The sequence below is a fragment of the Manacus candei genome, unplaced genomic scaffold (genome assembly GCF_025592945.1).
Source record: "Manacus candei isolate 608988 ecotype Guabito, Panama unplaced genomic scaffold, ASM2559294v1 h1tg000126l, whole genome shotgun sequence".
NCBI lineage: Eukaryota > Metazoa > Chordata > Aves > Passeriformes > Pipridae > Manacus > Manacus candei.
The window spans coordinates 954,312-965,998 of record NW_026138174.1 but is presented as its reverse complement, the minus strand read 5'-3'; the positions used below and the strand labels follow the sequence as shown (position 1 = coordinate 965,998).

General features: G+C 44.7%; 1 protein-coding gene across 2 annotated transcripts in view; it reads left to right on the top strand.

The window, feature by feature from the left end:
• The first annotated feature begins 5,185 nt into the window (after nt 1-5,185).
• Nucleotides 5,186-11,687, top strand: part of AGPAT3 (1-acylglycerol-3-phosphate O-acyltransferase 3) — an 87,275-nt gene continuing 80,773 nt past the window's right edge. For both annotated transcript variants that reach the window (XM_051770895.1, XM_051770894.1), the window contains exon 1: nt 5,186-5,438. The gene's annotated coding sequence lies outside the window, so the exon portion shown is untranslated. The remainder of the gene's footprint in view (nt 5,439-11,687) is intronic.

Here is an 11,687-nt window from a genome sequence, read left to right as displayed (position 1 = left end):
AGACGCATCCTTCCATATATGCAAGCAAGAAAATCAGTTCATTAAAGGAAGCCAAGTTCAGAGATAATCAAAGCTGAACCTAAGGCTTTCTCTTTGTAAATGAAAACCACTGTGGGTGCACTACAAGATCCCTTAATTTTACCTGGTTATGTAGCCTTTGGACCAGATAAATGAGCACTGGGCTAAAGGATCTCCAGGGTCCCTTCCAGACCTACACGTCTGCAGCCACACAACACAGCATGTACTGGATTCACTTCACCTGACCCTCAACATGGACAGTAGAGATGTTTACACTCACTGGGCTGCCTGAGCTATCAGTGGGAAACAGGCCTGGCAAGGACAGCAAGTCTTGCTCGGGCTTCTGAAAATAAACTGCTAAGAGAGGGGGTGAATACAAACTGCTAAGAGGGGTTAAACCAAATTAGTGTTTATCCAGCATTTCTTCAGATTTGGTTATATATAGGACAGTGATTCTGCTTTCCTTGTACAGAAAAACTCCCACTAACATTAATGGGTACTTTTTTTCCTTTAAAAGATATACAAAATACAGCCCTTACGCTACAGGGAAAAATATGCAATTTCAGTATAAATCAAGAGTGTGTGGTTCAGCTCCAAGTGCCTTGTGAGAAGAACAGAACTAAAATTCACCTCAGGGCGTCCAAAGATAACAAATGCAATTTTGAGAGGAAGTGTGAGGATCTTTAATTACAGCAAAATGTGTGTTGTGCGTTCGTGTTGCGCGAGGTTTTGTTCTTTGCTGAGCAACATGACCTATTTCCCAGCATCATGTGATTTTTGTATTGGAAAGACTCTTCTGTAAAGAAGTAGAATTAATTTTCCAGTGGAAGAGGGACAAAACTGATTTTCCTCAATTCTGCCCAATAAAACAGCATAATGTTGCATTTCTTTTTATTTATTTATTTAAACTCCATCACCCTTTTGAGAGGTACAGATGTGTAAAGCACACGCTTTACATGCTTATCTGTTCCTGGCAATATGTGGTTTCATTAAGTGTTCATTCAAAAAAATGTACAAGGCATCAGGAAAATCCAAAATAAACTACATTTGGATTTAATATGATTTAAAGTCCATTTCCCACCACAATGGCAGTTAAGCACTTAGACATCTAAAGTGCACAAGAGGAATTTAGGCTGCTTTCCATACCTCCCAACTCACAGTAGTGCCTAAGTTTTCTGCTTAAATTTCACTTAGTTGCCTGGAGTTTTTCCAAGTATGCACATGGAGATGAAAATCTAAGGATGTCACCTCAGGCTAAAATCATCTGGCATTCCTAAAACAGGAATTCCTGTGTCCCAGTCTCATAAGCAACTCTGTCTCTCAGACTTTTTCAGTTCATTCCTAATTGAGCCAACACTAACTCTGAGAGGAGAGAGAAAAAATAACAAGCATATATATAATGGAGGCATCTGGAAGTGAACTGTTTATACAAGCTCAACAGCTTTTGAAAAGCTGGGCCCTTGAAGTGTACACAGGCACTCCAAATCAGCAGTCCCTTCTGAAATGCCTGCTATATATGTATTTTTAGCTTGCAGCTTCTTTGTTTCTAGTCATTTCTTCTACCATACTGGAAGTGTTTGTAATTATGGTGGTAGGGACTTTTTTTTTTAATGCTTGTGTAACTCAAAACCGACCAAATGAAAGGCGGCTACACTTTCCCAAAGGGGAAAAAAAAAAACCAGTTTCACGCATTAAGAAATTTCAGCTCTAACAGCAATTAATTTTCAGACAACTGGTGTTCGTGGTACAGGTTTCTGTTCACTTGTCATTATCAACAGCACAACACTACTGAGAACACAGCAAAGCAGAGAACAGCGCAGCGATGATCGTGAGGCGATGCCGAACATTTGGTGAGCTAAGCGGATATTCAGTTGGGTTGGATTTAAAGCATTAACCACTTCGGGAGATGAATTCTGGCTTTCTGCGTCTTTTGTATCGCGTGCACACTAATGCATTGTGTCAGCATGTGGTTTTCTGTTAAGACCTCAGATTAATTAGAGCTTAAATTTAGGACAGGATGTGTCAGCACTAGAAAAATTACAGTGCTGTTGCTATGTCGTGCTTTCACATATGTGCAAAGGCTGTGTATCTGCACTTGCCAGAGCACCCCTGAATTTTCAAGGGGAGGTGAGACCTGGGCAGTGTCAGCTTCAGGTCTTCTTGACCTTCCAGCAGCTCATGCAGGACCTGCTGTCCCAACATGCGAATTGTTGCCTGGATTCTGCTCACTCCAGAAGTTAATTGGGGCTTCGTTGTGGTTGACAGGAAACAAAGAGGAGCTGCCTTTGCGTTGGGGGGTTGAACATGAATGACTTAGACACAGCTCAGTATTGAAAACTAATGTGGAAACATTCTCCAGTGATTTCTAACAGACAGTTTGAGAAACCAGAATGAGATTTGGGGAAGGAGGGACTATAGCAGATGAGATGGGTACAAAGTGGGTGCATTTCAAACACTAAGAGAGTCTCTTCAGGTGGAGAGAAAAACTGCTTCTCCAAATTATATTCACATATTCAGAGTAATTGACGAGTGAAGATCAATGCAAGAGACTTTCCTTTCCAGCAGAACCTACAGTTGTGATGCTCTGAAATAGATTTCAACTGCTTTGATGTGTTAAGTGGATTTTGCTCAATAGAAGAGGTTAGTAGTGCTTTATTTGAAATCTTGCTTCATGAATATGGTAAATATTGCTTCTGTGGAAGAGCTAATTTTAAGCCTGGGGATGATAATGGATAAATATCAGCAGAGCTGTTCTCAGTTTTACCCTAGAGGTAATGACCAGAACTTCACAGAGCTCTCCTAAGTCCTGAGAAAGAGAAGATGCCATTTGCCAGAAGATGTCAGAACACAACTGAGCAGGACAGTGGAAATTAATTTCTTGGCAAACTTTATAGTGCTACCTTTGGGATTTTTTTTCATGCTGTTCCTGTATATTCACAATTTTTATTTCTAAAGTTAAAATGTTCTTCCTTTTCTTTCTCTTTTTGTTCTTTAACTTTCTCATGCTAAAATACCTTGTGAATGCACCATCTTTCCAGATTTTAGTTTTGGTCATTTGACTTATATGCACAACACTCTCACTGAACTCTGCAAGCACTGCAAAGTAGAGCTGCCAGTATAAAATAATATAGGGAATTTATATTTTGCTGTAGCTAAAATTTGGGTAAAGCAGAAACAAGTCAGGCAAGCTTAACTTTCCTTCTGTTAGTGATACAATCTGAATATTCTTCTGACTGAAGAAATGATGTCATGCTCTATTTCTGCAACCAAACTTCCATAAGCTACTTCTATTAGATCGTTCCCTTGAATAAACTATTTCTTATTAGGAGGAGGACTTGTGAGGCACACTAAAGTGCACACAGATGAAAAATGGAAGCTCTACTCTATGTGTATCCTTGTGCAAACCCAGAAGGCGCAGAAAGAAATGAGCTGCAAACACGTGTGTGCTGCCCAGGTGGAAAATGAAGACAAACAGGAGGCTCAGCACCAGGACTCTCAGAGGAAGGCTAAATTGCCTTTTCCTGTCTCCATTCTGAGCTATGTGAGGGACTGAAATCACCTGTGATGTTCTCCAGGAAGCCATGGAGGCTGCTGGAATTTATGGCAGCCCACTATAAAGCTACACCAGCACAGGAGACAGGCCAAAGATTTTGTGGTTGGCCAATCCGGCATGGGCTGAGCAGCATTAGAGGCTGATCAGAACTGCCAACAAGAGGCTGTGCTGGAGGAGAGAGGGGGAAGAAAAAGCAATATATGCACCCAACCTAAGGGCAGAATCTCTGCTTTGTACTAGAACCCAGCTACAACTGGAAAACAGTAGTGAGTTCTGCGATGGCAGTAAAAGCACAGCAATAAAGGGATTTATTGGCACTTCAAGTAAACAAAGAACATAAATATTTACATAATACTCGTGTGTACTTTTCTGAAGTAGGTTATGATGTTCTGAACGTCACATATCACAGGCAAAAGAGGGAGACATGTGGAACCTAAACAACAGGTAAATGCACTTTTTTAGTAGGTCTCCCATAGCTGCTGAGGGTAGTATTTGCTTTATTGTGAAGATTCAAAGACCACTATGACCACTGTCTTTCCATTGTACTGCCTAATGTTAGTCTCCTCAAAATCTGTATTCTAGAACCAAATAAAAGGAACTGTCTTTCAGGAGTAATGAATATGTGATCTTGAATAAAAAGCTTTAAGAGCTGCAAGCATTCACCATCTTGGAAAGTACACCTAATTATTTAGTGGCATCAGTAAGGTGTTTGAAGGATAACGCTAGACACTAATATTTTAAAATGTTGTTACAATTTTACTTTTTTTTTTAATAAAAGGTTGTGGCTTCCAAGCTTTGGCACTTCCTCACGCCGATCCAAAAAGGAGAGGAAGACCTCCCTATTCCAACTCATTATCGCCCATAAAAGCCTCACCATGTTGAATTTCTCTGGCCGGGACAGACGCAGCTGCTGCAGTCCTGTCACCTCGTAAGGCGAACGAATAAGACTCCAAACAAAACCGCTACCTCTCAAGAATTACTCTGAAAAGCGGACCAAACTGGTACTCCACTGCTTCCCCTCCATCCAGCCCCGGGACCGTGCCATTTATCAGCACCGTTCCGTGGCCGTTTCCTGCTTTACAGAGAGTTTCCGCTATCGATCCCCCGCGGCTCCATCTCCGCCTTTCTCCCGCACAGATCCCCCCATCCCCGTGTACGGGAGCTTCTCTCACCCCTCCCGGCCAGCCGGCCGCTCCCTCCCAGCCCCGCAGGGCCGGGCCCGGGGGCACCTTCCTCCCCTCCCCGCCGCGGGATGCGGAGCCGGGCGGGAGGGAGGGACACAGTCTGCGCTCTCCGAGGAGCTCGGTGAGCGGCCCCGAGGGGTCGGGGGACACTCCAGTCCCACAGTCACCCCCGGGGAGCCCCGGCCGGGGGGTGCTCGGCCGCGGCGATGGGCGCTGCCCGCGGTGCGGGGCGCGGAGGGCGAGCGGGCGGCTCCTCCGCATCGCGTCCCGCTGCGGCGCGGGCAGCGCGGAGCCCCGGCTGGGCTGTGCGGGGCGGAGCCGCGCCGGGGCGGGAGGAGCAGCGGCGGCCCCGCTGCCGCCCCCGCTATCTGACCCGACCTTCCCCCTCCTCTCCTCCTCCTCCTCCTCCGCCCCCCGGCTCTCCTGCCCCCAGCGGCCCGGGAGGAACTGAACCATCGCCGCACAGGAAGTAGCGGCTGCGGGGAGCAGCAGCAGCGGCGGCGACAGCTGGGGCTGCCGCACTCAATGAGCGGCGCTCCCGCAGCCGCCCGCCCTGCTCGCCCCTTCCCCGCCTCCCGAGGGCAGCCAGCCCGCCGCCGCCGGGGGCTGGAGGCTGAAGCGGGCACAGGCAGCTCCGGCTCTCCCCGAGGAGGAGGAGGAGGAGGCGGCGGCGGGGACTGCAGGTTGGTGCCGCTCCGCCGGGATGCGGGAGAGGGAAGGCGGGCGGCGGACCCGGGGCGGCCGGGGCAGCATCCCCCGCTCGGCGCTCCTGCACCTTGTGGGGCTCGGCCGGGAGCCCCTCTCGGAAAGGCCCCATCGCGCCGCCCCCGCTGCGGCGGCTCGGGAGGAGCCTTGCCGGGCCCAGCCCGGCTCGGTCCGGCGGTGCCGGTGCCGCCGGCGGGCGCTGCGCTTTGTGCGCCGGCGGGCGGTACCCGGGGCAGGGAGGGAGGGTGGGGGGACCGGGGGACGGCGGCGGTGCGGGGAAGGGCACAATGGTCCCGGCTGGAAACGCGTCCTGCCCATCCGGGGTGAGATGGACGCCGTCCCGGGAGGCGCAGGCTGGCGGCTCGCTGCTGGGAGGGAGGGCGGCTGGGCTCTCCGCCGAGCGCCAGGGGAGGGTGGGAGGAAGGAAGGAAGGAAGGATGGATGGATGGATCGGCGAAAAGTGGGAGAGTGGTTTAAAACAAAAAGAAAGAAAGAAGGAAAGCCCGTTTCAGGAGAGCCGGGCTGTACCTGGGTGCACGGCTTGCGAGTGCAAAATGGAGAAGAGCAAACCCTATTGATCTGAGAACGGCAACAAATGGGATGCTGTTATGCCTGGATTCTGTTCAGAGAATGCTGATGGATTTATTAAGGTGCTAACCTAATGTGTAGGCATCTAAATCAATAAGTATGCTGATTATCCCCTTATAGCCTTTAGTGCACTGTATTCTAAGGGAATTTCTTGTTGAGACTGAGTGTTACCTGTTTGATGCCGCACTTGTCTATTCTTCCCCTCCAGTATTTTTTCCTCTTTGAATCTTCATATTTCCTCATTGATTAGGCAGAGAGCAGATATGACAGAGTTTCCAGTAATCTCGCTGCTCATTCTTCAAAGCAATAGTAATCTCATTAGCTCATCATTTTATCTCATTAATTTCAAGTCCAAAATAAACTCCATGGCCTTTCCCCTCTCCCACTCTAAGGGAAATAGGCTGGAGTCCAAGGTGGCATGTTTGCCATCAGTGAATTGCTGATATGTACAAGCATGTTTGGGAGCAGAGTGGAAAGCTCTCCACTTGTCTTGGCACTGTTTCTTTTGTGGTGACGCTCTTCACTTGAGACTCTGCTTGAACTACAGGTCGTTTGGATGATGTTCAGTGTAATCACAGATAGGTATATCTGTTTTGTTTTTTTTCCAAGTTTGTTTCTACAACCAGTAGAACTTGTACAGTTTCCATTCATTTTCTTGCAACATTGTATGAGATGATGTGGTTAAATGGAGTTGTAGTTGTGACCTGCAGTGAACTTGCTTTGCAGCAGCGAGCACCGGGCTGTTATAGAGCTCCTTGTGCTGTGAACATGTCTGAACCTTGGATTTTAATCATAAGTGTTCTGGTCTTTCCTGTAACTTTCACAGAAACCTTGGCTTTTGGTTCCCTTCTGTGTACTCTAGTCTTCTTCCCTTTCACATCTATTGTTACCGAACCTTCACAATTAAAATTAAGTGCATTACTGTCAGTACCTTTTTTGGCCTTTTTTAAGGGCCGTCTTATGTACTCTTAAGAGAGTCTCATTTTCTCTTTCTCTCTTAATTCCCACCTTCACCTCTCCACCCTTATGCACACACTTAGTTGGAGAAAGCAGGACAGAGAACAGTTGGTCTCTAAATATAGCTTGAATTCAACAAGCACAGGGAAAACACCTGACCAGATTGTCCCTGCTGAGCATGATTAAAATGGCAGGACCACTTATCAAAACTTTGTAGTGCATTTTCACAGTGCATTGCAGATAGCTCTGTTGAAAGTGTGCAAGTTGTACTTGAAAAGAGCTGAAATCAGAATGGGTTTTAATCGAGGTGATGCTGGACAGAAGTAAGAATGTTATTTCCTTTTCCCTGTGTGGTTTCTTTTGTCTCTGAAGAGGTGCATTAACAAACAGAACAAAATTCCACTTACAAATACAGGGAACTCTACTAGCACAGAGTATATGTTCTTTTCTCAGCCAGAGCTAAAGCTTTCTGCTCTGTGATAATCTTCTTACAAAATGAAATTGTTGCATAGTCCTGTGCTAGCTTCGGTGTTTTGTTGTTTTTTTTTTTTTCCTTTCTGCCTCTGTTAGCAGAAAGATGCATTGTTTTCAAATCCTAAATGGTGTTTTGTTTACTTAGAAAACTATTACGGAATAATTGGATTTGAGGCTCGCATTTTGTGGGGAACCGGTGTGAATAAAGTATTGCTGTTAACTGTAATGAGTTCACCTACACAAAATTTACAGTAGCCATAAATTATGGTAAGTTGCTTCTGCACTCTATGCAAATACAATAAAAAACCAAGAAAGGTTGCATTCAGTCTTGCTTCTCTGGCTCATGAGACCATAATTCTGGAGGGAATGGCCAAGGTACTGATGAGAAAACATAGTTATCATCTGCAGTGGCTAAAAATGGCCATTTTTTTCAGTGGGTTTTTGGTTTGTTGTTTTTTTTTAATGTTCATACTGAGTGTTGGTGCATGCATAGTCTCATTACAGTCAGTGCCTGAACAAAGACCAGGTGACTAGGCAATTGGTACCTTGAGTATCAGGAGATGAAGAACAAAAGAAATGACAAAAAACAAAGGGAACTCAAAATTTCCTTGTGTCTCAGACTGTTTCACTACCTTCTGGTGCTGAGCCACCAGTAATAAGTATTCTCTGTCTTCACTTGCATTTCAGGATAGCACCAGGGAGATCTTGCTTGTGGGTAGCTCTTAATAAGAGCTAGAATTAATAAGTAATTGCTAGCATCTTTTTTAGTAAAACGAAAAGGAAGGGAATAGAGAGATATGTGACACTTTTATCCAAATTTCTTGTTTACTTCTGGTATTAACCGACTTTAAATAACATTAAATAATAATCCCAAGGCTTCTGTTGTGTGTTTGATGAACATACTCTTAAATGTGTTACATGAAAACCAGTTTGCCATCTGATGCAAGATCATGGTCAGGTTTTCAGGTATGAGTCAGCACCTGAGTTGGGGGATTGATTATCACTAGGACACAGGCACCTGTAGGTAAAATTAGGATAATTTAGGAAGTGTTTTGTTTGGTGGTGCACCAAGCCAATAATCTGTTTCCTGTATTGGTTAATTAATTGCAGCGATCCAAATTTCAAATGGTTAAAAAGGAAGTGAACCCTTGCTTATATATATATATATATATATTTATATTTATTTATTTATTTATTTATGCTTCTAAAATCAGTATATACTTATGATTTACCGAAAATTTTCTTTGCCTTTGAGTCTGGACACATTTAGGAGTATGCAAAATGTGACAGTGATGAGCAGCTGAGCGCTTAGAGGTGTTACACACAAGTTATAGCAAAGATGAAAGAAATGCTGGTCTTTTTTGTAAATATCAATCTATGAGCACTACCTTTGGATCCTTCACAGCATCTCCTCCTTCTGCTGGGTCTGAATCTTTAGCTGTGTAACCAGCACAACTGTGCAGTTTAGTAGATGAAATATTTGTCTTGGGAAGCAGGAACCTTAAGTTCTTGTCCTTGTCCAAACAGGTATTCAATGTTGTAAAAAGGGACTGAGAGCCACAGGGGCTCCTTTTTTCTGACTGTAAACCTGTGCAAAACCCAAACAGTTTTGGGACAGTTTTTTGGACCAGCTGTGCCAGGTTAGCCTGCTGCATAACTGAGGAAGTGCTAGGTGGAGGTTATGATATCTTCCAGGGAAAAGGCAAGGAAAGCTGTACTGAAATGGTGTGCAGCTCAGACTACATGAGGAGGCTTCCCACCAGACTGACAGGTAAAGGAGACAATCAGACTCATTTTCTGTTTCATGCCTGTGTTTTGTGAGGGGTCCAGTGTTGTCTTGGCACCCTGACCTTCCTGGAGCTGTTGATCTCTGAGACACCTCCCCAGTCTCATTGCTATTCCAAGGCATATCACTTGTAGGGAGAGCAGGCCCTTAATTCTGGAATGCTGCCTCCCCTGGGAATTGGGAACTTGGGACCTGGGCTCTGTGAAACTTGCTACTTGCAATGCTGCATTTTTTGTGCACCCATAGGTTCCGGTTCCTTGGCAGAGAACTAGGATGAAATAAAGAAGACAAGAAACTTTGTTTCCTCTTGGATGGGGAATGAATGCTGGTGTGCTGACTAGTCTTAATACTGCAATTTATCTTGCAGTAGTATCAATGACGTGGCGTTTGCTTTCCAAACAAAAGATGTGGTTTGTGTCCCAAAAAGTTTAAAGATCATTTGAAGTTTTGTGTAGTGGAAATGGTATTTTTTTTCAGCCAAATCGACTTTGCTCTGGGTACAACCTCTTTGCCTAATTGTGATTACTGCTGGAGTTTGAGACTGCTGAGGAAAAAGAGAAAATGCTTATACTTGAGGCAAATGTTGATCTCCCTGTGCTTTATGAGAATGAAAGGGCATAAAGATTCCTTACACATTTGGAGTGAAATGGTAGAAGTTTTCCATACAGATGAGGTGGATTTGAGTGCATGGCAGAGCACTTAAAATCCAATGCCTGTGTATTAATGAAAAAAAAAAGCCTATTAAAAGCCTTTACAATGTTTCTGCATCAATGTTAAGACTTCTTTAATGGTCAGGCATAAGCAGTGTGACATTGGAATCTTTCTGTGTGTAGCACCTCTTCTCCGTGCAGATGGACTTTCTAATTTGCTGTAAATTAAAAGAGGTTTCAGTCAAATTTTTAGTTCCTTTTTCTCCCCTCTTGTTGTTCTTGTGTGTTGGCAATACTTAGGTAATTATAGTGTGCGTGCTAGAAGCCCTGACAGCCTAAACTGAGTTCTTTGTAAAAAATGCAATGTTTCCCTTAATTAAGAGAGACTAGAAACAGCACCTGAATCTATTAATTAAATAGTCAAAGTTGATAGTTATTTAGGATATATTAACAAGCAAAACAAAATACATTTTTGACTAAAGTGTTGCCCACAGTAAATGAACTACTGTAATGTTTTCAGGTTTTTTTGTGGAGAAAAATAATCTGTTGGTGCTGCAACTGTCACACATGCACAGTCATGCAAAATTCATGTGAGATTGTTCCCGATTCTATGGTTCTCAGAACAATAGCCTCTATTTCTTCTTCAAAGCTCTTCAGAGCTGTTAAATAATCCTTGTGACAACCCTATGAAGTGAGTATTGTAGTAATTTTGTATGGATGGCAAAACAATTAATCGGCATTGTCTCCAGCTGTACTAGGACAGTGGGTTTTGCAGCGTGCCTGGGGCCTGGCCTGTTCCTGAAAACATGTGGTTGTGTGAGCAAGGGTTAGGGTGAGTGTGTTTTGCTGCCTCTTCTGGCTGTAACTGTGCAGATAAAAACGTTTTGCAGATTAAGTGGTCATCAACATCAGGCTGGAACTTACGTGTCCCGATAAAGGATGGATTTAGCTTGTTCTAAATTATTCATACCATGTTACTGGCCTCACTTCTTGGAGGAGAGATGGGTGGAGCTGTTGGCCTTGCTGGTGTCTGTAAAGTGAAAGTTGGATTGCTCAGACTGACTTCAGAGCACAAGTTTGCTCATTAATGGGATGAGGTCCTGGTCGGATGCTTCCCACTGGAGTCATGCCAGACTGGGCTTGCTTAGGATGATGAGTTGCCTCAAGGTTGACCTCCTAACTCCCTTTTGTCTGAAAAGGCTGCAGAACCAGCTGTTACATGAACACCAGCAGTATCTGCCAGCTGAAGGAGGTTTGGATAACCAGGACGTAAGTTCCTGTTTGGGTCTGACCGGTGTCGCAGCTTTTCTGCGCAGCTTGGCTTTGGCTGCTGAGATTTGTGTGTCTCCTCTTCTCCTCCACCAGCTCTGCCTGCTGCCCTTCCAGGAGTTATAAAAGCCACAGCAGATGGCTTGGGGAGGCAGTGTCTGTAATTACTGCTGCAAGATTTGCCTAAGCTTGACTCTGCGCAAAGAACGCTTTATTTTTTTTCCCCTGAAGATTCAAAGTTGTCGGTTCTTCAAATGCAGATTTGGTCTTTTCAGGGGAACACGATGGTGGAAATGTTGTGCATTGTGTGCTGGTTCAAAAGCAGCCTGTTTTTCCTCTTGACATAATTCATATCATGCTTTAGTGTTATCAGTTTTCAGTCTTCCCTGGCTAGATCAGCCTTCAGGTTCCTGGTACTGATATGGGCTAGACTGCCTATGGACCCAAATTTTGGTAACAGCTGATGTACTGTTAAATAACACAACTACAGTCAGTGTGTTTGA